The sequence below is a fragment of the Triticum dicoccoides genome, chromosome 6A, assembly GCF_002162155.2.
Source record: "Triticum dicoccoides isolate Atlit2015 ecotype Zavitan chromosome 6A, WEW_v2.0, whole genome shotgun sequence".
NCBI lineage: Eukaryota > Viridiplantae > Streptophyta > Magnoliopsida > Poales > Poaceae > Triticum > Triticum dicoccoides.
The window spans coordinates 332,723,544-332,746,258 of record NC_041390.1 but is presented as its reverse complement, the minus strand read 5'-3'; the positions used below and the strand labels follow the sequence as shown (position 1 = coordinate 332,746,258).

Sequence of the window (22,715 nt, the reverse complement as noted above, 5' to 3'; positions counted from 1 at the left end):
CCACGGTGGGCGCCAACTATCATGGAATTGTCATGGCAGATGTCCTAGTGTGAGGACTTAGTCGTGAGGCCAACGCATCTTTGTAGTAGCTTGAGAGGGGTTGAGAGGAATCGAGAGACGCAACACAAGACAAGGATTTAGACAGCTTCGGGCCCCGGGAAACATCATCCGGTAATAACCCTACATGTTGTTTGTGACTAGATCTCATTATGTTCATGAGGAAGTCGCCCGTAAGCCGGCTCTTATTTCTTTTTGCTTGTCCTTCTTTGGGGAGCCCTGCCCCTCCTTGTCTTTACCTACTAATAAACCGGCTATCGCTTCTGGTTGTACGTCATCACCAATTTTACAGAAACGTCCCTATAATTTTCGGTATTCAACCCGCGATCCTTTTTTAAGTGAGAAAAAACGTTTCGAGCCCAGATCCGGCCCGCCCAGGCCCGAGTGCTGTCGCCGCCACGACCAGTGCCCGCAGAGCGCTCGACCCCAAGCTCCTCCTCCCGTGCGCTTCCTCCCTGGCCTCCCTCGCGCGTCGTCCGGCGACCGGCGCCGCCGCCGGCGACCACCCAGGTCACGCCGCCGCTCCCCTGCCTTCTATCTTTCCTCTATCTCTCTCTCTAATCTCCTTGTCTCTCCTTCTCTCCAGGAGCTCAGTGCCAGCGCCATGGATGCCCAGTCCTCGAGCTCTCCTTGGAGGTTCGAACGCCGCCACGGGACCTTCACCGGCCAGATCTGGCGCCTCCCTCCAGGATCCGCGCGCCCTCCACCTCCTCGACCCGATCCGGCGCCGCCCAACCCACCATGACCTCCACCATGGCTCCCGTCGAGATCCTGTGCATCCTCTCCGTCGACGCACCATCGTCGCATGAGGAGTTGGATGCCTGGCTCGCTGACAACCTCCCCCAAATCCTACAGGAGGTTCAGGTACAACATCTACTTGATTGATTTCTGAATTTCAGTTCTTTTTTGTGCCTGTATATGCAATTGAGGGAGGCTCTTCTTGATGATCTTGTATGCCAAATCTTACATGGACAGTTTGAATGTGTGATACGTTGTGTGATCCAGCGACAAAATTCAGTTAGTGCTACTATGTATCAGTCAAGGGAATGGTACAGAGAAGAGAGAATGAGGACAATACAAAGTGAGTGAGAGAGTGTGAGTGATTCATGAAGGGGTACAGGCTTTGTACTACTACTTACAGTATATTGTACAAATAAGGAAGTGGGTAGTGTGCTATCTTTGTTGTGAAAAGGGAAGATTTCTTTCCTGACTCGTGTACTGGTGGATTGATGATCTAACGACCATATGAATGATTAATGAAGGATAACATGCATATTCAGTTCTACTCTCAGTTTTTATTGTGCCAAGCTTGATCTTTATCCATCTAACTGACTGAAAGTACCTTCTAATCACTACTGAACGCATATGTTAGTTAGTTTGACAGTACACACCACACAAAAAGCAAAAAATGAATTCTAGGGGGATCCGCGCCCGGTGGCTGCGGACGAGCGGCGCTAGGTAAAATTGGAGTGGAGGTCTGTAACTAACCTCACCTAATTAGGGGCTCCGGATGCATCATCGGCATACTTAATTTCTTCAGACATCTCACTTTTTCCCGATCTCTTACTAAGTTCCCATCCATTGGAAGAGCTGGTACATGCTCCTTTATCTGCTCAGAGTTTCCCTTTTCTTGAGTTGCAATATTAAAGTTTGGTTTCGACGTTTGAGCCCAAATTCCTGTGCAGCGTGTCTCCAAACTTGGTGTGTGATGTTTGTGCAATTTTGGTTGTTCTTTTGTACATATTTTAATCTGAGGTTCTATAGATTGACGTCTGTATATCTGTGTTCTTGTGCAGCCAGGATATTCATGGGAGCCTTCGGCCGGCTGATTGGCCTCCCCAGCCCATGTCCATGAGTTGACTCCATCCGCCTCTGCCCCGATCACCAGCCTGGACCAGGAGCATCTTCTATGTTGCAAGCAAAGATTATGAAACACCTGAACCATCTTGCACGCGGTAATAAAATGATTTATTCATCAATCGATGGTGGGTAGCAAGTAGCTCGAAGTAGACAACAACTTTGGACACTTTTCCCTGTTTCCACTACCTATTAATGTATCAGGATGTGTGGCTTAACTTTCATAGACTAACTGTGCTCATGAAATAGCTGGGTTTATGTTGCATCGTTGTTGTTCAACCTTCTTAAGAACCTTAAACAATAGGCTATTTTAATCTTTGTTGTTCAAGTAACATGTTAAACTTACACGGAAGCCAATTCAAATGGTTTCAGTACAGCTGTATAACTAGCTGCTAGAAAAGGAAATTACCTTCCATGTAGCCATCGGGTTCAGGAAAGGAGGTGGAATTTGCCAACTGTTCTCTTCCTATGGCAATCTTCTCTGTTTTGCTGAAGGATCAACTCTCAACACCCCTGCATGAGCCCCAAGGCACCACATGATTCCTATGATACACCAACATTGGGTCGGTCCTACATTGCTGAACTAATCTTCGTATGATATATGACATTGGGCAATTTTCTTTATAGCCCGCGGTAGCAGGCAGTGTACTTAATCTAGCTTCAGTTATAGAAAAAACTGACAATGTAATTTGATCCGGATCTTGACTCCAATCTCAGGACAGGACAATGTAATTTCTTTTATATGTAGCTTGCAGTCTTTGCGTCCCGGTGGCATAGAAATTAGGGTCCTATGCATACTAAATGTGCAGCTTGGCATGGCTTTTGGCACACACACAATCTATCAGATGAACAGAACACTCTTGGAGTACTCCTGTATTTCCTACAACAATATTACTTACATTTAGTTTGGTGCCGTCGTGGAAATTCAGATGGGCGTTCCGCAGCGTGTTCAGAATAATACTTCGCAAGGGACAGCAGCTTGACGTCGAGCAGCAGCAGCAGGTTCTGCAACTTCGACGACCCCGATGAGTCCGCGATCTGCTCAACTCCTACCAGAAGGGTGTGGAGGAGTTTCCCCTTGAACACCATGACCTGATTCTAAGGTTCATAGTTTAGCCTTTTTTGGCTGTTGATTACTCCTTTGGTTCTTTGTACATGTTCTGATTAATGGTGCTTTGGAACTCTTGTGGTCTGGAGGTCATTGTTCTACTGGCACTCACTTCACCTGAACGGCTGGATCAGATGATAGTGGATATACGCAGTGTAGTATATTGCTATAAGGTTGCGTATTAGCTTTGAGTGATTTTACTCTTATTGGTATCTTGACAAAGCTTGAATTATATGCTGGTGTCTTGATAGATACAAGCCTCCCTCTTCTGCCCTTCTTTTCTCCATCCTCTGTTGGTCGCTAGCACATGTGAATCATTCTCGTCAAGAGCATGCTTGTGACATCATTACTGTATGTGATGCAGGGCAAAAGGATGTTGTCATAAGGTAAAAACACATTTAATCATTTCCTATTTTTTCCTTGCCCGTTTTCACCGTCATATACACTGCATCTCCCACTGTAACGGTCAGCCAAATTTGTATTCTTGAAAGTTTTAATCATCTCTATTCCAGCTAAGTGTTCAAGTGCGATCTCTAGCCAAGTTTCCTTTGTTGTTGTGTTGTATTTTGAGGAAAGGTGGCCGAGCAGCTCATGGCATCTGTGTCGCGCCTGCTCTGCCGCTGCCTTGACCCGCCGACGATGTCGCCGGTTGAGCCGCAAGGGTGCAAGATCATAGTGGGGCCCATTGCATGGGCGTCGAGTATGCTTGATTTCCATGTTGTAGGCGAAGGTGCTAGAGCTTGGTGGCGTGTTGATTTATTCATGCATCTGTCGATTTACTCTAAATTTTTTTCAGTCATCAAACATTAACTGGATTGGTTTGTGGATATGCAGTGTGACAAGTCGTGTGAGATGAAGGTGATGAACCATCTCAATGTGAAGCCAAGTATGCCATGGATTTGCCATGGATGATGGAAGACTGGTAAAGGTAAAAGTTTGAGCTGTCAAATTTTGTGTGACCGAGGTCCTGGGCGGTCAAACGTAAAAAGTTCAGTGAAGATTCAGATTACATATGGATTCCTTTTTGTTGCCTACAATGCTATAATCACGCTAACTATGCGCATGGTGTGTACCAGAGATGATTCAAAAATTGCTTGCCAATAGGCAGCTGGATGTCAAGGAGGACGAAGCCCGTTGTGCCAAAACTAACACATTAGAATCTTTCAATTTGCCGCTACCATATTTCAAAGTAAGAACACCGATGATGCAAAGGAATCTTATTATGTAGCCATATGTAATCTCAATTTGTTGCTATGTATAAACTATGATAGGAGTAGGCCTGTATAGATGTGTATCCATTTTTGTTTTCTACTGATCTAGGACAAAGGGGATGTGCTGGACTAAGTGGCCGTTGCTATTGAAGCAAAGGAGTGGAACTCGCAATTTTTCAATCAATGGAGGTTATCTTTCATATGGATTTTATTATTAGATACTTGCAGATGTGTGTCACTTCCTTAGATCATGTTTGATTCTTAAAATTTTAGATGTTTCATGTAACCATCAATTATGCTACTGGCAGTCCCTATACATTCTTTTTTACCCGCTCTAAAAAAGTATCTCGGTTTATAATCATCATACATTTTAATGTATAAGTAAGATTATGAGTTGATCCAGTGCCGAAAACAATTCAGTTGAACATGTTTTTTCTAGCAGTTTTAGGCAACAATTCATCTTCATATGAAGTTTGATTCCATGTGAAGTCTATGATTGATTTTTTCTGGGATTCTTCAGGTTTGATTGGTGAAGCTACATTCAGCAAAGAAGATATGTTTATTTGTAGGGAATTTTTGCAGGTACAATCCATCCAGCCATACATAAGACTGATATTCTCATTCTTTAACAATGTGTACATGGCCTCTACTCTGTCGTGTGTTGAGAAAAGGCTCTGTCGTGCATTGAGAAAAGGCCGGACATATATTGTTGTTTGTATAACCTTACTTTGTAAAATAATTTGTGGTAACAAACATGTTAACAAGGGTGCAATTTTTTTTCTATACATAATTTCAAAAGTACTCCCTCCATTCGTAAATATATGACGTTTTGGTAGTTTAATTTGAACCACCAAAACGTAAGGAAACAGAGGGAGTACTTTTAACTTTTTTGGCTGATTTCCCGAACTAAATCGCTAAAGCTTTTTGAACCATTTATTTCTGAGCTATGGAGGAGAGCAAATATTATTCATGGTATGTTGTAATTAAGACAGAAGAGTGATTTAATGGGAAAAACTAATGATAAGTATTGCACCGATAAAATATCTATCCCACTAGCCTGATTCTCGCACTTTGTATTCTCCCGTTGTAACGCACGGGCATTTTTGCTAGTATATGTTGAAGGGGCGGGTTACATGACTAGTTCTAGTAGGATTAGGATTAGTCTATTACAAGTGGAATCTTAGTCTGCCACCTTAAGGGAAAACTCCTTATGCCTTTCCTCATAAACTAGCCCGCCATAACATGAGCCGGCCTTCTGGGCCTTGGGCCTAGTCTTCTATCCGACCCGCCATTAGGGCCATCCGTGAGTCGCCAAGATCGTGAGTCGCCACTCCGGTGGGTTACCGATGAAAATGCCAAGCCCAGCCGGGTCATACCGCGGGGTATATCCCCGACAACTTGGGAGTAACATATCTGTACTCCCTCCATTCCCGTGCCCATCTCCTATCTATCCTTTGTATGCGCACTTTGCGCTCATTCTTAGTTTCCTTTCCATGGGTGGCCTCATCAGGAGTGCAATAATCCTTGTAGATATCCTCAGGGATTTCAAACGCAGTGTTGACCTCAGGCCTCTTTCCTCCCTTCTGTGGCTTCTTGCCATCTGCCATTTTCTTCAGCTGAGGGTTTTGAATGATTGAGTTCTCTGAAGAGGTATGCAACTTTTCTTTGAGGAACGCTGCAAATGAGTTAAGTTGATGAGAACCTAATGATTTAGCAGCGAACATGTGTACCTATGAACAGAGTATAGGTGCGAGGAATTTGGAGAGGTCATATGCGTTCTCAGAAGGTTTTTGGAATAAGAAAATGTTTGAGGAATTTGACCAGTTGAGTCTTGAATAATTTCACTAAGCGTTCTTTGACTTAGGTTCGAGAGTTGTACAGATTTGAAAATCCACACAATTGAGGAATCTTGAAGAAAAATGTTGCTTAGAAAAACAGATCAACAACAGATGATATGTGAGGTGTCCAGTGTGTGATTATTTGAAGAAAAAACACCTTTTGAGGATTTGAAGAAAACATCCGAATCAACAAGGGTAGTAAAAGTAACTTTTAATTACCCTGCATGAAGAACACGATGAACTGGGAAGTGTAGATTTCAAGATCGTCGGTTCAGATCTTCCACACCCTAACTTGGCCGAGGAAGACAACTACGGCGGCGGAGGAGTGAAGAAATCCGCGTCCTACGTGAGTACGGCGGCGACGAGGTTGAGGCAGTGAAGCTCTTCTTCATCGACGATGATGGAAGTAGCGGCGGCGCTAGGGTTTGAGATCTCGAGCGAGGGAGTAAGGTCGAGCAGAGTAAAAGTGAAGTGAGGAAGGGAGAGGCGTATTTATAGCCAAAGTGAAAAACTGCTCGCCCGAGGAAATAGGACGGTCGTGCCCCTGACCCTTCTCATTCGCTTGACATGTGTCACTGACGTACTGAGAGGTGACGATCTTGTGCGATCGTGGGTGAATAGGATAAGTATTATCGTGGAATGTGTAACGGTTTGAGAGGCACATTCAGATAAGATAAGTTTAAAGTTCCGTTCACAATTTCTTCAGCTGACAAGGAAAAAGTGAAGATTTGGAACGAGTTTCAACTAGAATGCACTTGAAGAATTTGTGAATAGACTGGGTTGAGTTTAGCATAGAGGGGGAAAGGGTCCGATCACATTCACTTAGAAGAACAAGCAACTTGAAGAAATAGCAATAAGTGATTGTTGTAGAGGACATAAACTTATATATATATATATATAGCCAATAAAGAAAAACGACGGAAATGGTGAAGACAATGCAAGTTGAAAAACAACTGAGGAATTTCAAAGCTGAGGAAAAACTCAAATAGAAGATTTTCAACTTTTGGTGGTGGCGTGACCCACCGTATAAGAATGATGATTTCAGACACCGTGTACAATTGTCGTAGGGTTCCGAGAATCAAATTCTTCGTTAATTTCTTCACACTTAGAGTGTTATTCTTCATTGATTGAAGAAAAACGTTTCTTCATGTGTTGCACATCTAAGTCATCAATTTTGCATAAGTGTTAGGATGAGTGTCCTTTTCAAAGAACATTCAAAGATTCTAGGATATTTAGCTCACACGGTAACTTGCTAAATCTCTTCTCATCCAAGGGCTTAGTGAAGATATCTGTTAAGCTGTTCTTTAGTCTTCACATGCTCAATAGAGATGTCGCCCTTCAACACATGATCACGAAGAAAATGATGATGAATCTGAATGTGCTTTGTCGTCGAGTGCTGAACTGGGTTATGAGCAATCTTGATGGCACTCTCATTGTCACAGTAGAGTGGCACATTCTTCATGTTGATGTTGTAGTCCTTGAGAGTTTGCTTCATCCATAGCAGTTGAGCACAACAAGAACCAACAACAATGTACTCAGCTTCAGCAGTAGACAGTGATACGTAGTTCTGTTTCTATGAGGACCAACAGACCAAGGATTGTCTGATGTGCCAGATGTTGACTTGCGGTCCACATGATCACCAGCATAGTCATCGTCTGAATATCCAATGAGATCAAAACCCGAGCCCTTGGGGTACCATAATCCAAGTGTTGGTGTGTGAGCTAGATATCGAAGAATATGCTTCACAGCCTTATGGTGTGATTCCTTCGGTGTAGCTTGAAATCGGGCACACATGCAAACACTAAGCATAATATCTGGCCTAGATGCACATATGTACAATAAAGAACCAATCATGGAGCGGTATACCTTTTGATCGAAGTCAATACCATTTTTATCAGTGCATAGATGGCCATTTGTGGGCATAGGGATTTTGACTCCTTTACAATCTTGCATGCCGAATTTCCTCAATACATCCTTGAGGTATTTCTCTTGAGATATGAATATGCCATTGCGCTGTTGACGAATCTGAAGACCTAGGAAGAATTTAAATTCTCCCATCATAGATATTTGATATTCTTCACTCATCATATAGGCAAATTCATCACTTTAACGTTGGTCAGTACAGCCAAAAATGATATCATCAACATAAATTTGGCACACAAACAGTTCACCATCATAAGATTTAGTGAAAAGAATTGGGTCAAGTGAATCGGGTTTGAAGCCTTTCTTCATGAGGAATTCCTTCAAATATCATACAACCCCTGTGGGGCCTGCTTGAGGCCATAGAGGGCCTTATTTAGCCTGAAGATTTTGTCAGGATGCTTTGGATCTTCAAAACATGGGGGTTGAGCAACATATACTTCTTCCTCAAGCTTACCATTGAGGAATGCACTTTTCACGTCCATTTGATATAAGATGATATCATGATGGTTAGCATAAGCAAGTAATATGCGAATAGCTTCAAGTCTAGCAACGGGTGCAAAAGTTTCATCGAAATCAATTCCTTCAACCTATGTGTAGCCTTGAGCTACAAGTCATGCCTTATTCCTCACCACAAGGCCATTTTCATCTTGCTTGTTGTGGTAGATCCACTTTGTGTCGATGATGTTGTGCTTGCGAGGATCTGGACGTTTGACCAGTTCCCAGACGTTGTTGAGCTCGAATTGATGTAATTCCTCTTGTATAGCTTGAATCCACTCAGGCTCCAGAAATGCTTCATCTACCTTAGTGGGCTCTGTGATAGAGACGAAAGCAAAGTGCCCACAAAAGTTAGATAAATGTGAAGCTCTTGAGCGTGTGAGAGGACCTGGAATGTTGATGTCACTGATGATTTTCTCAATTTGCACTTCATTTGCAATGTGAGGATGAGCAGGTTGTCATTGAGGAATTTGATCAGCATTTTCTTCAGCACCATTTTCCTCAGGTGCATCAACATGTCATTCTTCATGTTCTGGAATGACTTCTTCAGCAGATTCTTCGGTAGGAATGACATCCTCAGTAGCCTTGAACTTAACAGATTTCTCAGGAGGTATTTCATCTGCCACAGGAGGTAGGTGCTCTCTTTGTGAGCCATTATTCTCATCAAACCGCACATCTATAGTTTCAACAACCTTGTGGTGATAGGTGTTGAAGACTTTGTAGGTGTGCGAGTCCTTACCATAAGCGAGCATAAAACCTTCATGTGCTTTCGGTGCAAATTTAGAATTGTGATGAGGGTCTCTAATCCAACATTTAGCACCGAAGACTTTGAAATAACTCACGTTGGTTTATTTGTTAGTGAGGAGTTCATATGCAGTCTTCTTGAAGAATTTGTGAAGATATACCCTGTTGATGATGTGGCATGCAGTACCAATTGCCTCAGGCCAAAAGCGAGGAGGCATCTTGTACTCATCAAGCATAGTGCGGGCCATCTCAATAAGAGTCCTATTCTTGTGCTCCACGACGCCATTTTGCTGAGGAGTATAAGGAGCAGATAACTCATGAGTAATACCAAGTTCATCAAGATAGTCATCAAGACCAGTGTTCTTGAACTCAGTTCCATTATCACTTCTAATGTGCTTGATTTTCACACCAAAGTTGGTTGAAGCCCTCAAGGAAAATCGTTTGAAGACTTCCTGCACTTCAGTTTTGTAAGTGATGATATGCACCCATGTATATCGAGAATAATCATCAACAATGACAAAGCCATATAAAGATGCAGCATTAGTAAATGTGGCATAGTGAGTAGGGCTAAAGAGATCCATGTGAAGCAATTCAAATGGTCTAGTAGTAGTCATGATAGTCTTCGTTGGGTGCTTGGCCTTGGTCATCTTTCCAGCTTCACAAGCTCCACACAAATGGTCCTTGAGGAATTTGACACCCTCGATGCCAATGACATGCTTCTTCTTCGCAAGTGTGTGCAGATTCCTCATGCCAGCATGACCAAGTCGTCGATGCCATAGCCAGCCTTCTGAAGCTTTTGCAAGTAGACATGTAGCAGGTTGTGGTCCTATAGAGAAATCAACAATATACAAATCTCCTCTCCTAAATCCTTCGAAGACTTTGGAATTGTCACCTTCCATGATCACAACACAACGATACTTGCCAAATACAACAATCTTATCAAGATCACAAAGCATTGAGACAGACATGAGGTTGAACCCTAAGGACTCGACAAGCATGACTTTGTCCATGTGTAAATCCTGAGATTGAAACCTTACCTAGACCCAATACCTTGCTTTTGCCTTTGTCAGCGTAGGTGATATCCTTCAAATGTGATGGACATAAAGCAGAGTCCATCAATAAGCTCCTGTCACCGGTCATGTGATTTGTACATCCACTATCGAGGACCCACTCAGTGGCTTTGGGTTGATCATCCTGCAGATGAATTAGTGCAACTTACGAACTCATGTACTTCAGTAGTGACGAATATGGAATCAATTTCATCAGATCAATTTCATCAAGCAATAGAACAGATAAAGCAGTATGAGGACGTGATAAATGAAAATTCATTTTTTCATGATTAGCTTGCATCCTTTCAAGCAAATTCAGGTCTCCAGCAAATTCTTCAAACGATTAAGTTCGTTTGGAGACCTGACCCTACATAATAGGTTAGTTATTTTTCTTCACCACCCACATCTGAAGTGGTGGCAAAGAGTTCATCATTCTGTGAGCTCCATAAGAGAAGGGTGGCATAGATGCCAATCCACTTCGTTTCACATAAGAGCGGTTAGGGTAAGCATAAGAGTAAGCGGAGAAATTCTTCGAGGACTTATGAACATAATGATTTGAAGAATAATGCACATATCCATAATCCTTAGTTCTACCCTGCGAAACAGATAGGTTAGCACGATGATGCTCATATGAGGACTTTGATCCTTTTGAGGAATTTGATCCATGTGAGGAGTTTGGTCCGTATAAGGACATGGATCCATATGAAGAATTTGGTCCATATGGAGAATTTGATCTGGGGTTCCTATTCTTCATAGGTGGTGTCATGATCACATTCACCTGGAGATTTTCAAGGCACCTTTTGGGAACCCAGATTTTCTTCATAGGAGAACCGTTCCTATAGTTAGTGCCAGCATGTCTAGCAAATACTTCACCATTATGATTTTTGAACAGTTTATAGTTGGAGTCAAATGACTCATCAGAAGAATATGAAGATTCACATGTAATGCCAGATAAAATAGATGGATCCACAGAAGGTCCCTTTGCAGCAACCCATGAGGTTTTAGGATACTGCTTAGGTTTCTAGTAGGTCCCATCAGCATTGAGTTTCCTCTCAAAGGCAATACCCTCTTTCCTAGGGTTCCTGTTGAGGATCTGCTTTTTAAGCACGTCACAAAGAGCCTGATGCCCTTTAAGGCTTTTGTACATGCCTGTCATATACAATTCCTTCAGCCCTGCATTATCAGTGATACTAGCAGTGTCCTCAGATGAGGAATTAGTGATAGCAGAGGCATTTGAAGAATTTGCAGCAATGGAAGTATTTGGGCATTCAGGTGAAGAATTAGCAGTTTCACGTTCAATGTACTTCAAACATGGAGGAACAAATTCATCCTGAGTAGCGCTGATCTGTTGAGCAAGTAACGAATCACGCTCCTTCTGAAGATCTTCATAACTCACTCTTAACTGCTCAAGATCTTGATTTCTTGGAAGAAATTCATAAGAAACCTTCTCTTGATCAGATAGGAGAGTGTTATGATGACCTTGAAGATTGTCAAACTTGGACTGAAGTCTCTGAAGATTTTCAGTCAAAATTTTAGTGCGATCCATTTCCTTGCCCAACATATAATTGCTTTTATCTAGAATGGTTTGAACCTTTTTGAGTGCCTTTTGCAGTTTCATAGCAAATCTTAGCAAGTTTAGAATAGCTGGGTTGAGGTTTTCATCAGATTCATCCTCACTAAATTCAGAGGAGGGTTTGAGTACCTTTGAGCCTTTTGCCATGAAGCAATAGGTAAGAGCGTAGTCCTCATCGCCGCCACCAGTAGTGTTGGGGAGGTCCTTTTCTTCAAAGTTGAAGATGGACTTGCTGACGAATGCGGTAGCGAGGGCTAGGCTCGCCACACCAGAGTCTGACTCCTCAGATTCCTCCTCTTCCTCATTTTCTTCAAATTCAGCCTCAGAGTCCATTTCCTTGCCAATGAATGCCCGAGCCTTCTTGGAGTTGCTCTTCTTGTGAGATGAGGACCTTGAAGACTTTGATGACGAGGACTTTCAAGATTTCTTTTTCTTCTTTGAATCAACAGAACTGTAATCCTTGTACTTCTTCTTCTTTGAGACAATCTTGAATGTAGTGTCCAGGTTTCTTGCATTTGTGACAGAGTCTCTTCTTGTAATCATGGGATGAGGAATCTGATCTCAAGTCATCACTTCTTGAGGATTTACCCAAGCGACCACGTCTTGAGAACTTCTGAAACTTCCTCACGAGCATTGCTAGATCCTGCCTCAGTTCTTCAGGGTCACCAAGGCTGCTGCCAGAATCTTCACCTTCAGATTCAGACATTGCCTTGGCCTTCAGAGCCCGTGATCTACCATAACTTGGTCCATAGAGATATCTCTTCTCAGCAAGCTGGAACTAATGAGTGTTTAGTCTCTCGAGGATATCAGCGGGATCAAGTGACTTATAGTCTCCACATTCTTGTATCATCAATGCCAAGGTATCAAATGAGGAATCAAGCGAACTCAGCAATTTCTTCACCACCTCATGGTCGGTGATATCAGTGGCACCAAGTGATTGAAGCTCATTTGAGATGTCAGTGAGGCGATCGAAGGTTTGTTGTACATTTTCATTGTCAAGCCTTTTGAAGCAGTTGAAGAGATTGCGAAGAACGTCAACTCGAGAGTCATGCTCTGTTGAGACTCCCTCGTTGACCTTGGACAACCTGTCCTAGATAAGCTTATCTGTCTCCTAAGCACTCACTCTTCCATACTGCCCTTTGCTCAGATGGCCACATATGATGTTCTTCGCTTGAGAGTCGAGTTGCTTGAATCTCTTCACATCAGCAGCGTTGATGGTAGGAGTGACAGAGGGGACGCCATTTTCCACAACGTAACAGAGATCATTGTCAATTGCCTCAAGATGCATGCGCATCTTATTCTTCCAGTAAGGGTAGTCCGTCCCATCGAAGGTAGGACACCCAGCAGAAACCTTGATCATACCTGCGGTCGACATAACTAAAACTTCAGGCGGTTAAACCAAAATCACACAGAACAAGGGAGTACCTTGCTCTGATACCAATTGAAAGTGTGTTATATCTACTAGAGGGGGGTGAATAGGCGATTTATTATGAATTCTTCACTGAGGAATTTGCAGGTGAGGAAATTCCCAAATGAATAACTACTTGAAGTGGAATAAGTACTCAGAAGTAAACATGACAAAACATGAGCATGGTCTTCATGATGAAATGCAAACAAACACAGAGTAAAGAAAGCGTAAACATAGACCAATAGACTGAAGAAATTGAGCTGAGGAAATAGAGAAATTCTTCAGTCAAAGTCTTCAAACATATATGAACAAGCAGACAACACAGAAATGAAGGAATAGAAGGGTTGAGGAAATGGAACCAGTTAGCTCGGTGAAGACAATAATTTGGTAGACCAGTTCCAACTGTTGTGACAGTTGTACGTCTGGTTAGGGAGGTTAGGTATTTAAACCTAAGGACACACAGTCCCGGACACCCAGTCCTAAACACGCATCTAAGAACACTTAGTCCTTACCATATTACCCTTGAGCTAAGGTCACACAGACCTCGCCCAATCACTCGTGGTAAGTCTTCAGGTGACTTCCAAACCTTCACAGACTCAGTCACTGGGTGATCCACAATTTCCTCTTGGATGCTCTAGACCATGACACCTAACCGTCTGGAAGATGCACAGTCTTCAAAGGTAACAAGCGTCAGATCCATGCAGTATCAATCTCTTCAGTGATGCTCAATCACTTTGGGTTTGTAGGTGTTTGGGTTTGGATTTTCCTCACTTGATGATTTTCACTCAAAGTCCTCGGAGGATGGGATGCTCTCAAATGACAAGTGTCAGTTTCTCTCGGAGCAGCCAACCATCTAGTGGTTGTAGGGGGCGGCTATTTATAGCCTAGGGAGCAGCCCGCCATGATAAGACATAAATGCCCTTCAATGATATGACCGTTAGGTGGGTAGATATTTTCGGACAGCTAGCGCATAGCACAGCAACGGTCGGAATTTTGAGTATCAAATTCCTCAGGGCTATCATGTTCCTCACTGTGTAGGCAATCCGCACTAGCGCATTCCTAACTCCTCAGTAAGAACAAATTCCTCAGAGACTAGAAGAACTTCGTCTCTGTCACTGAAGAAATTGACTGAGGTGTATGAGACTTCCAATGGCTTCACTCGAAGGGATTGTTAGGTGTAGGATTTGAGTCGAGCATCACTTGGAAATTTTTCCTTAGTATTTCCTCGACCCCTTTAACATTACAATGTTTCCTATGACTCAAGAAAGAGAAAATAAAACAAAGACAACAAAAATCTTCATGCCTCATGTTCCTTGAATGAATACCAAGTCTTCAGGATCACACCAATTTCTTCACTTTCAAAGTCTTTAGAAATCCAAAGTCTTCAGTCGAAGAACTTCATTTTTCAGGGTCGACTTTCTCTGTAAATATCAAACTCCTCATAGACATATAGACCTGTGTACACTCACAAATGCATCAGACCCTTAACCTATAAGTCTTCAATACACCAAAATCACTAAGGGGCACTAGATGCACTTACAAACTCCCTCTTCCCAACCTGTTGGCTTAACGATTCCATGGCCTAGCTCGACGAACCCAAGGGACAAGAGACACAGCAGTTTATCCTGGTTCGGTCCACCTTGTGGTGTAAGACCCTACTCCAGCTTTGTGGTGGATTGCCTCAAGGGGCTAAGCATGAACTAGTATAGTGGATGAACAGCCTCAGGAGGTGAGGTGTTCTTGAGCTCAAGGAGCTGGTGAGGTGGTTCGGGTGGAATTGATCCGTCCTGTCTGTGTGTCCCTCCTCTACGGTGGTGGCTAGGTCCTATTTATAGTGGGCTTGGTCCTGTTCCCAAATGTACGCGGGAAGGAATCCCACAACGGCCAAATTAAAAGGGAGACAACTAGTACAGGTTATCCTGACAAAAGTAGTCTTCGCCAGCAAAGGCTCTGGTGATGACACTGCAGAGGCCTCCGCGATGACCTTCGTCTTGTCGTCCTGGCGGTCTTTGTCTCGTTGCACCAATATGCAAACCATTAGTTCATTCCTTGGGAACCTGCGCCTGCGCTTGCCTCCTTCGCACCAAAGAGGGACCTGGTACACTGTGCCCGCTGGCGCCCGCCTGGCCTTGGTCATCATGGCTCATGTCATGTGAACCTCGCAAGGTGCACCTTGCATTGATATCTCTGCTCCTCGGGACCAACCTAGTGAGGCCGCCCCTCAGGGAGGTTTTGGTGTCGTCCGCCTCGCGAGGCTTGGCACCTCGCGAGGTTCTTGGGTCATTGTTGATGAAGCTGGGTCATACCGGGCCATTGATGAAGCCACGCCGTGGGCTGCAGACAGGCAAGTATGGCTACCCTCGTTCCTAGGACGCCGACAGACACCTTGATCTCCATCATAGCATCATGGTTGTCTCGCCAACTATTGCTTCTACAACTATCGCTAACGCATAGTGATAAAGTAAAGAAATTACATGGCGTTTGCATTTCATACAATAAAGAGAGAACCATAAGGCTCTTGCCGGTTGTCACTGACTTTTACAAAACATGATCATCTCATACAATAATTTATATCACATCATGTCTTGACCATATCACATCATAACATGGCCTGCGAAAACAAGTTAGACGTCCTCTACTTTATTGTTGCAAATTTTATGTGGCTGCTACGGGCTTCTAGCAAGAACCATTCTTACCTACGCATCAAAACCACAACGGTGATTCATCAAGTTTTTTCTTTTAACGTTCAACATGGACCGGCCGCAGTCAAATTTGATTCAACAAAAGTTGGAGAAACAGACACCCCCAGCCACCTTTACGCAAAACTAGTTGCATGTCAGTCGGTGGAACCGGTCTCATGAACGTGGCCATGTAAGGTTGGTCCAAGCCGCTTCATCCAACAATACCGCCGAATGAAAATAAGACGTTGGTGGTAAGCAGTAGGACGATCACCGCCCACAACTCTTTCTGTTCTACACATGCATATCATCTATGCATAGACCTGGCTCTGATACCGCTGTTGGGAAACGTAGCATGCAATTTCAAAAAAATCCTACGCTTACACAAGATCTAGGAGATGCATAGCAACGAGAGGGGGAGAGTGTGTCTATGTACCATCGTAGACCAAAAGTGGAAGTGTTTGACAACGCGGTTGATGTAGTCAAACTTCTTCTCGTTCTAACCGATCAAGCACCGAACGTACAACACCTTCGTGTTCTGCACACTTTCAGCTAAATGATGTTCCTCGAAATCTTGAATCAGCAAAGTGTCGAGGAAGTAGATGAATTCTGTCAGCACAATGGTGTGGTGACGGTGATGGTGATGTGGTCCGTGTAGGGCTTCGCCTAAGAACTATGACAATATGACCGACGGTGTAATCTGTGGAGGGAGGCGCCGCACACGGCTAACAGATGTTGATGTATATTCTAGGCGCCTCCCCCTCATATATATAGGTGGGAGGGAGAGGGAGTAGCCAAGGGGGCGCCCCAATTAGGAGCAATCCTAATTGGGGCCCTTGTCCAATTCAGCCCCCACCTTTCCTTTTCCACCGAAGGGGAAGGAAAGAGGAGTGAGGAGGGAAGGAAGGGGGAGGCCGAATCCCTCCCCTTCCTTCTCTCCCCCTTCTCTTTCCCCTCTGGTGCGGCCCATATGGGGGGCGCAACACCCCTGCTAGCTATTGCGTTTCCCCTCTTGGCCCATTAGGCCCATATCTTTTTCGGGGTGCCGGGAACCCCTTTCTGGTGACCCGATATGTACCCGGTACTCCCGGAACACTTTCGGTGTCCGATACTATCATCCTATATATCAATCTTTACCTCTTGACCATTTCGAGACTCCTTGTCATGTCCGTGATCTCATTCGGGACTCCAAACAACATTCAGTCACCAAAACACATAACTCATATAATACAAAATCGTCATCGAACGTTAAGCGTGCGGACCCTACGGGTTAGAGAACTATGTAGACATGACCAATACACCTCTTCGGTCAATAACCAATAGCAGAACCTGGATGCTCATATTGGCTCCTACATATCCTACGAAGACCTTTATCAATCGAACCATAATGACAACATACATTATTCCCTTTGTCATCGATATGTTACTTGCCCGAGATTCGATTGTTGGTATCTTCATACCTAGTTCAATCTCGTTACTGGCAAGTCTCTTTACTTGTTTAGTAATACATCATCCCACAACTAAATCATTAGTTACATTGCTTGCAAGGCTTCTTATGAGGTCCATTACTTAGAGGGCCCAGAGATACCTCTTCGATACTCATAGTGAAAAATCCTAATCTTGATCTATGCCAATCCAATAAACTTCTTTTGAGATACATGTAGAGCATATTTATAACCACCTAGTTACGTTGCAACATTTGATAGCACACAAGGTATTCCTCCAGTACCCGGTAGATGCATAATCTCATAGTCAAAGGAATATGTATATGACATGAAGAAATCAATAGCAATAAAATTGATCGACCGATATGCTAAGCAAACAGATGGGTCTTGTCCATCACATCATACTCCTAATGATGTGATCTCATTCATCAAATGACAACATATGTCCATGGTTACGAAACTTAACCATCTTTGATTAATGAGCTAGTCTAGTAGAGGCTTACTAGGGACACAGTGTTTTGTCTATGTATCCACACAGGTATCAAGTTTCCAGTTAATACAATTCTAGCAAGAATAATAAACATTTATCATGATATAATGAAATATAAAATAACAACTTTATTATTGCCTCTAGGGAATATTTCCTTCAATCAGTGGTTGTTGGTGCTGATTCTCCAGCTCCTCCTACTGTAGCAAAACCAAGAGTTTTTGTTGTTTCAGATTCTCTAGCTCATCCTACAGGTGTACGCGAAGATGGTATTGCAACATCTATTGGAGATGGCAATGGTTCAGAAACTGAAACTGATAGTTTCGGAAAGGAGGAGGATCTGTCTAGTTCTGCTACTGCTTTAGGCTAGAATCCTTCAAAGAGAGGATCACGCTTCTCTCTTCTTTCCCCATCCCCATGCCTTCTATTTTTGTTTTCCTTTATGATATCCATGTGTACTATTTGTCTGCTACAAGATGAACTTCTGGTTTCTCCTATAATCTGAAATATGTCCTGTGAATGTAAATAAAATGAAGTGCAGATGTTTTTATGTTGGGGAAGGTGTGTATTGTATGGGGTGATGTTTTTTAATCTTTTATGAGTTCTTTTTCATGTAGCAGCTGAATGTGCTTGTGTTTGAAACTGATTTTTGTTAGTTGTGTGCATGGCATTATCTTGATTTTAAGGTAACACTTAAGTCTATGTGAGTATGGTTTTTCCCATACCAGGAAATTGTTTATATATATATTTTTTGTTTTGTGTTTTATACCCAAGAATTCTTCCTAAATCATGTTTATATGCAACCATTATTCATGTGTATATTCAACCATCCTTTCTTGTATACTCCCTCTGTTCCTTTATATAAGGTGTATTTGTTTTTTGATAAAATTCCACAATGTAAGGTGTATTTATTATAATTCCTATAATCCCTTTTTTATCCCTATAGAAAAACGGAAACTATGTCTCTCAAGATTGCCTATATCTATCTTTATAGAAAAAGAAGGAAAGTATCTCTCTCCTGATTTCCTGTATCTCTTTCTTTCAAAGCCTAACTGATTTACTTGCTTGTAATCAACAAACTTGACAAGGGTTATTTTGTACTAATGTATCCATAATTTGTTGCCTTGGTCACCATGCTGAACAATATACACCTTAGTTAAAGGAATGGATGGAGTATATTTTAAGTATGTTTTTGTATGTTGATCTTATTCTATTGTTTCTTGAGCAGACAATGAAATTACGTTGTCAAAAAGAAGGTTGATGACTTTTATTTCAGTGTAACTAGGCTTAAGAATGATCGTTCTAAGAGGTGAGTCCAGCTAGTTAGAATTTCATGGCATCCAACTTATGAACTGCGTGTTGATTTATAGCTGAACTTCTTGACTTCTTATGTAGGTACTCTCTGTTAGTTATTAAAGGACACTTTGAATATCAGGCGAGCTTCGTTGAATGAATCCACATTTGATGTCATTATTATTTGTTTTTAGATCAAAGGTTATGTTCCAAAACAATGAGTGTGAAGATACTATTGAAGATGTTGCATCGTCTTTTGCTTCTTGCGGAATGCTTTGATCTGCTATCGCTGAGGTTGCCCTTTATTGTCTATGTTGCAAATACCATGGGTCAGACAAGCTTATCCTACCATTTGCGTAAGTCTACCCTATAGTTTTCTCTTTTCTCTTTTTATTTTCCAAATTAGTTTAAACTTGTCGGTCTCAATTATATTTATATGTACCTCTTTTTATTGCCCTTTGTCTTTTAGTTTGTTGTTATCTGTTTATTAGGACAAGATTTACAGAGGGAAATTTGATTCCCGTGTGAGGAAGTTTTTCAATGCGAATGGTCCCGATAGCATGGATTCCTATGATTATCTAAGCTACTCAATGTTGATGCTTACTATTTGTTTTTGTTTTTATTTGTGCTCTTTATATTAATATCAGTTTTAATGATTGTGATGTTTATCCTACGTCAGGTTATTTTCCCTAGTTTTGACCCACCTGAAACTCCTGCTCACAAGGGTGGTGTTAGGCATTGGGTTTCTATCTTTACCTACTTAAACAATCAAAGGTTTCAGCTTCTCAACTCCTACTATGGACTAGTGATGAATGTGTAGTGCGTCTCTTTTGGCGTATGGTTGATAACATCAAGAAGCTTTGGAGTGATGCCAGCAATGACAGGGAGACACCCTTCAGTCTACTTTCTATTGACCACTTCCCTTTGGATTGGATTGATGTCCCCCAACCAAATAACAAGTATGAGTTCCAGTTTATCTATATTATTTCTGTTTATATGTATGAGTACGTAAGCTGCAGCGTTTTGTTATGCTTTGTCTTTCTTTTCTTTTTACAATGTTTCTTTGTTTGATGACATCATGGACTGCGGGTTCTTCATGCTTATGAACATTAATTCGTTTCATGATGGGATTCTTACAAACTATTCCCATGAGAATATCTTCGATACCAGGAAGACATGGTTGTACTCAATTTCTCACTACTAGGAAAAGGGCTATAGCTGATATGGACATTAATGGCGCACCATGTATGTGGTGCGCCACTCCTATATAGCAGTGGCGCAGCAGATACAGGTGCGCCATTAGTGTCCTCATTACTAATGGCGCACCAGACACATGGTGCGCAATTACTAGCAAGTTTTTTTTTCCAAAACTATTAATGGCGCACCAGGGCACAGTGCACCATTACTAGTTTTAACTAGTAATGGCGCACCACACGCTCGGTGCGCCACTACTGACAATTTTTTTTACTTTTTTTAAAAGTAGTAATGGTGCACCTGGGCGAAGTGCGCCATTACTAGCTCAAACTAGGAATGGCGCACCACACCCATGGTGCACCACTACTGAGAATTATATTTTTTTTTGCAAAACTATTAATGGCGCACCCCTGGCAGGTGCGCCATTAGTAACCAGGGTTACTAATGGCGCATTTGTAGGTGGTGTGCCATTAGTAACCTGAGACCAGCTAGATATTTTGGACAGCCACCTACCACACTCACTTTCCCCACATCGTTCTCTCCTCCTCCTCCTCCAAGCTTGTCTCAACTACCTCCTCCTCCTCACCTCATTTGCACCATAGATTCACCCAAATTAAGTGGTTAAATTACCTTTTTTGATAGGTAAGTAAGGGGAAAGCTTTCTTTATGTTGTAGATCTACTTTTTTCTCCCTCCAACAATGTGCACATGCACTTTTTATGAACTAGCTAGATCTACGTATGTTTGTGGTTTTGCATATATGTTTGTGTTTGCAGGTACCGGTATTTGAAATGCGATAGTTGCCAATATTTTGTCGGAATGTTGATTCATTTCTGTTTCGGCGAGAATTTGGCACTATGCATTATTTTTGGTCCTATTTTTAGGAAAGGTCATGCCAAATTTTTTCTTGGTTCTAAAATATCGTTTTTCTCTACCCCGCAGGCGACCATGGTCCGCACGATGACCGAAGGCATCGTGAATAGGTTTTTGAGCTCCGCGAAGGCCGAGATGCTTCAAATGAATGAGACGGAGATAAGATGTCCGTGTCGAAGATGCAAGCTGAAGAGCCTTATTGCGGACCCGGATTCCGGGCAGGTGCGGGACCACCTGCTCTTGCGTGGTTTCATGGATGGCTATCAGTGGCAAGGTGATGAAGATGACTATGAAGTCGTCCATGGGGGCCGGGCAAGAAATGAGGAAGGGCAGCAAGACAACCACCGCGGCAAGGGTGGGCAAGAAGATGAAGAATCTCCAGGACATGATCACGACGGTGATGCCGGACATGATGATGAGGAAGATCAAGACGAAGGGCATGATCATGAAGATGAAGATGTCGGAGCAGACGACGATGGACCATCGATGGGCTGGGTGCAGGAGCCTCATATTCAAGAGTTGCTTCTCAAGCAAACGGATAATGCAAGAGCTGCCGCCCGAGAGAAAGCCAAGCTGGATCAACTGGAGATAGACGTGGTTACTCCATTGTATGAAGGATGCAGGCCAAAGGATACCCGCCTGAAAGTAACGCTTATGGCTGTGGAGATGAAGGTAAAACACAAAATGACCGACGCAAGCTTCGACGAGAACATGTCATTCTGGCACAAACGTCTTCCCAAGGGGAACAACTGCCCGACCAGTTTCGAGGAGGCAAAGAAAATCATGTGTCCTATGGATTTACCGCACGTGAAATACCATGTGTGCATGAACAATTGCATCCCTTATCAGGACGAGCACGTGGAGTCTACCATATGTCCAGTGTGCGGCATGACTTGATACAAGAAGAGGAAGAAAGATCCTTGAAAAGTGGTGTTGTACTTTCCGATCACTCCTTGTCTGCAGCGGTATTTCGCGAACCCTAAGCTATCAAAGTTCATGCGTTGGCACGCAGATAGGGAGGAGAAGAAGTGAGAAGATGACGGAAATGATCCGGAGATAAATAGAAAAGACAAGATGTTGAGTCACCCTAAGGATACGAGCCAGTGGCAAGCGTTGAACTTCGAACACCCATAATTTGGGGACGATCCAAGGAACATCGTGCTGGGTGCCAGAGAAGCACACATAGCACCTGTCCTATGTTTGTGTGGATGTACAACCTTCCCCCTGGTTGTGCATGAAGAGGAATTACATTCACATGAGTATGCTAATTGAAGGGCCAAAACAACCAGGGAACGACATCAATCTGTATCTGGGGCTACTGAAAGAGGAGCTAGACACACTATGGAAAATGCCAGCCAATACGTGGGATGCCGCAGAGAAAGAATATTTCCCTATGAGAGCCGCACTGCTCACGACGGTGCACGACTATCTCGGTTACGAATATCTCGCTGGGCAGGTGGTCCACGGATTTTTTGGATGCGTC

At 42.9% G+C, this 22,715-nt stretch overlaps 1 long non-coding RNA gene across 5 annotated transcripts; it reads left to right on the top strand.

Moving 5' to 3' along the window:
- The first annotated feature begins 433 nt into the window (after nucleotides 1-433).
- LOC119316870 lies at nucleotides 434-4,994 on the top strand. Of its 5 annotated transcripts, none has more exons than XR_005153383.1 (6): nucleotides 434-921; nucleotides 1,854-2,012; nucleotides 2,844-3,017; nucleotides 3,112-3,195; nucleotides 3,274-3,408; nucleotides 3,857-4,994. It is a non-coding gene; the product is annotated as an uncharacterized LOC119316870 (long non-coding RNA). The 5 variants fall into 5 exon arrangements; XR_005153381.1 differs by having other exon boundaries at nucleotides 3,112-3,408; nucleotides 3,857-3,950; nucleotides 4,099-4,994; XR_005153380.1 differs by having other exon boundaries at nucleotides 3,112-3,408.
- The last annotated feature ends 17,721 nt before the right edge of the window (nucleotides 4,995-22,715 follow it).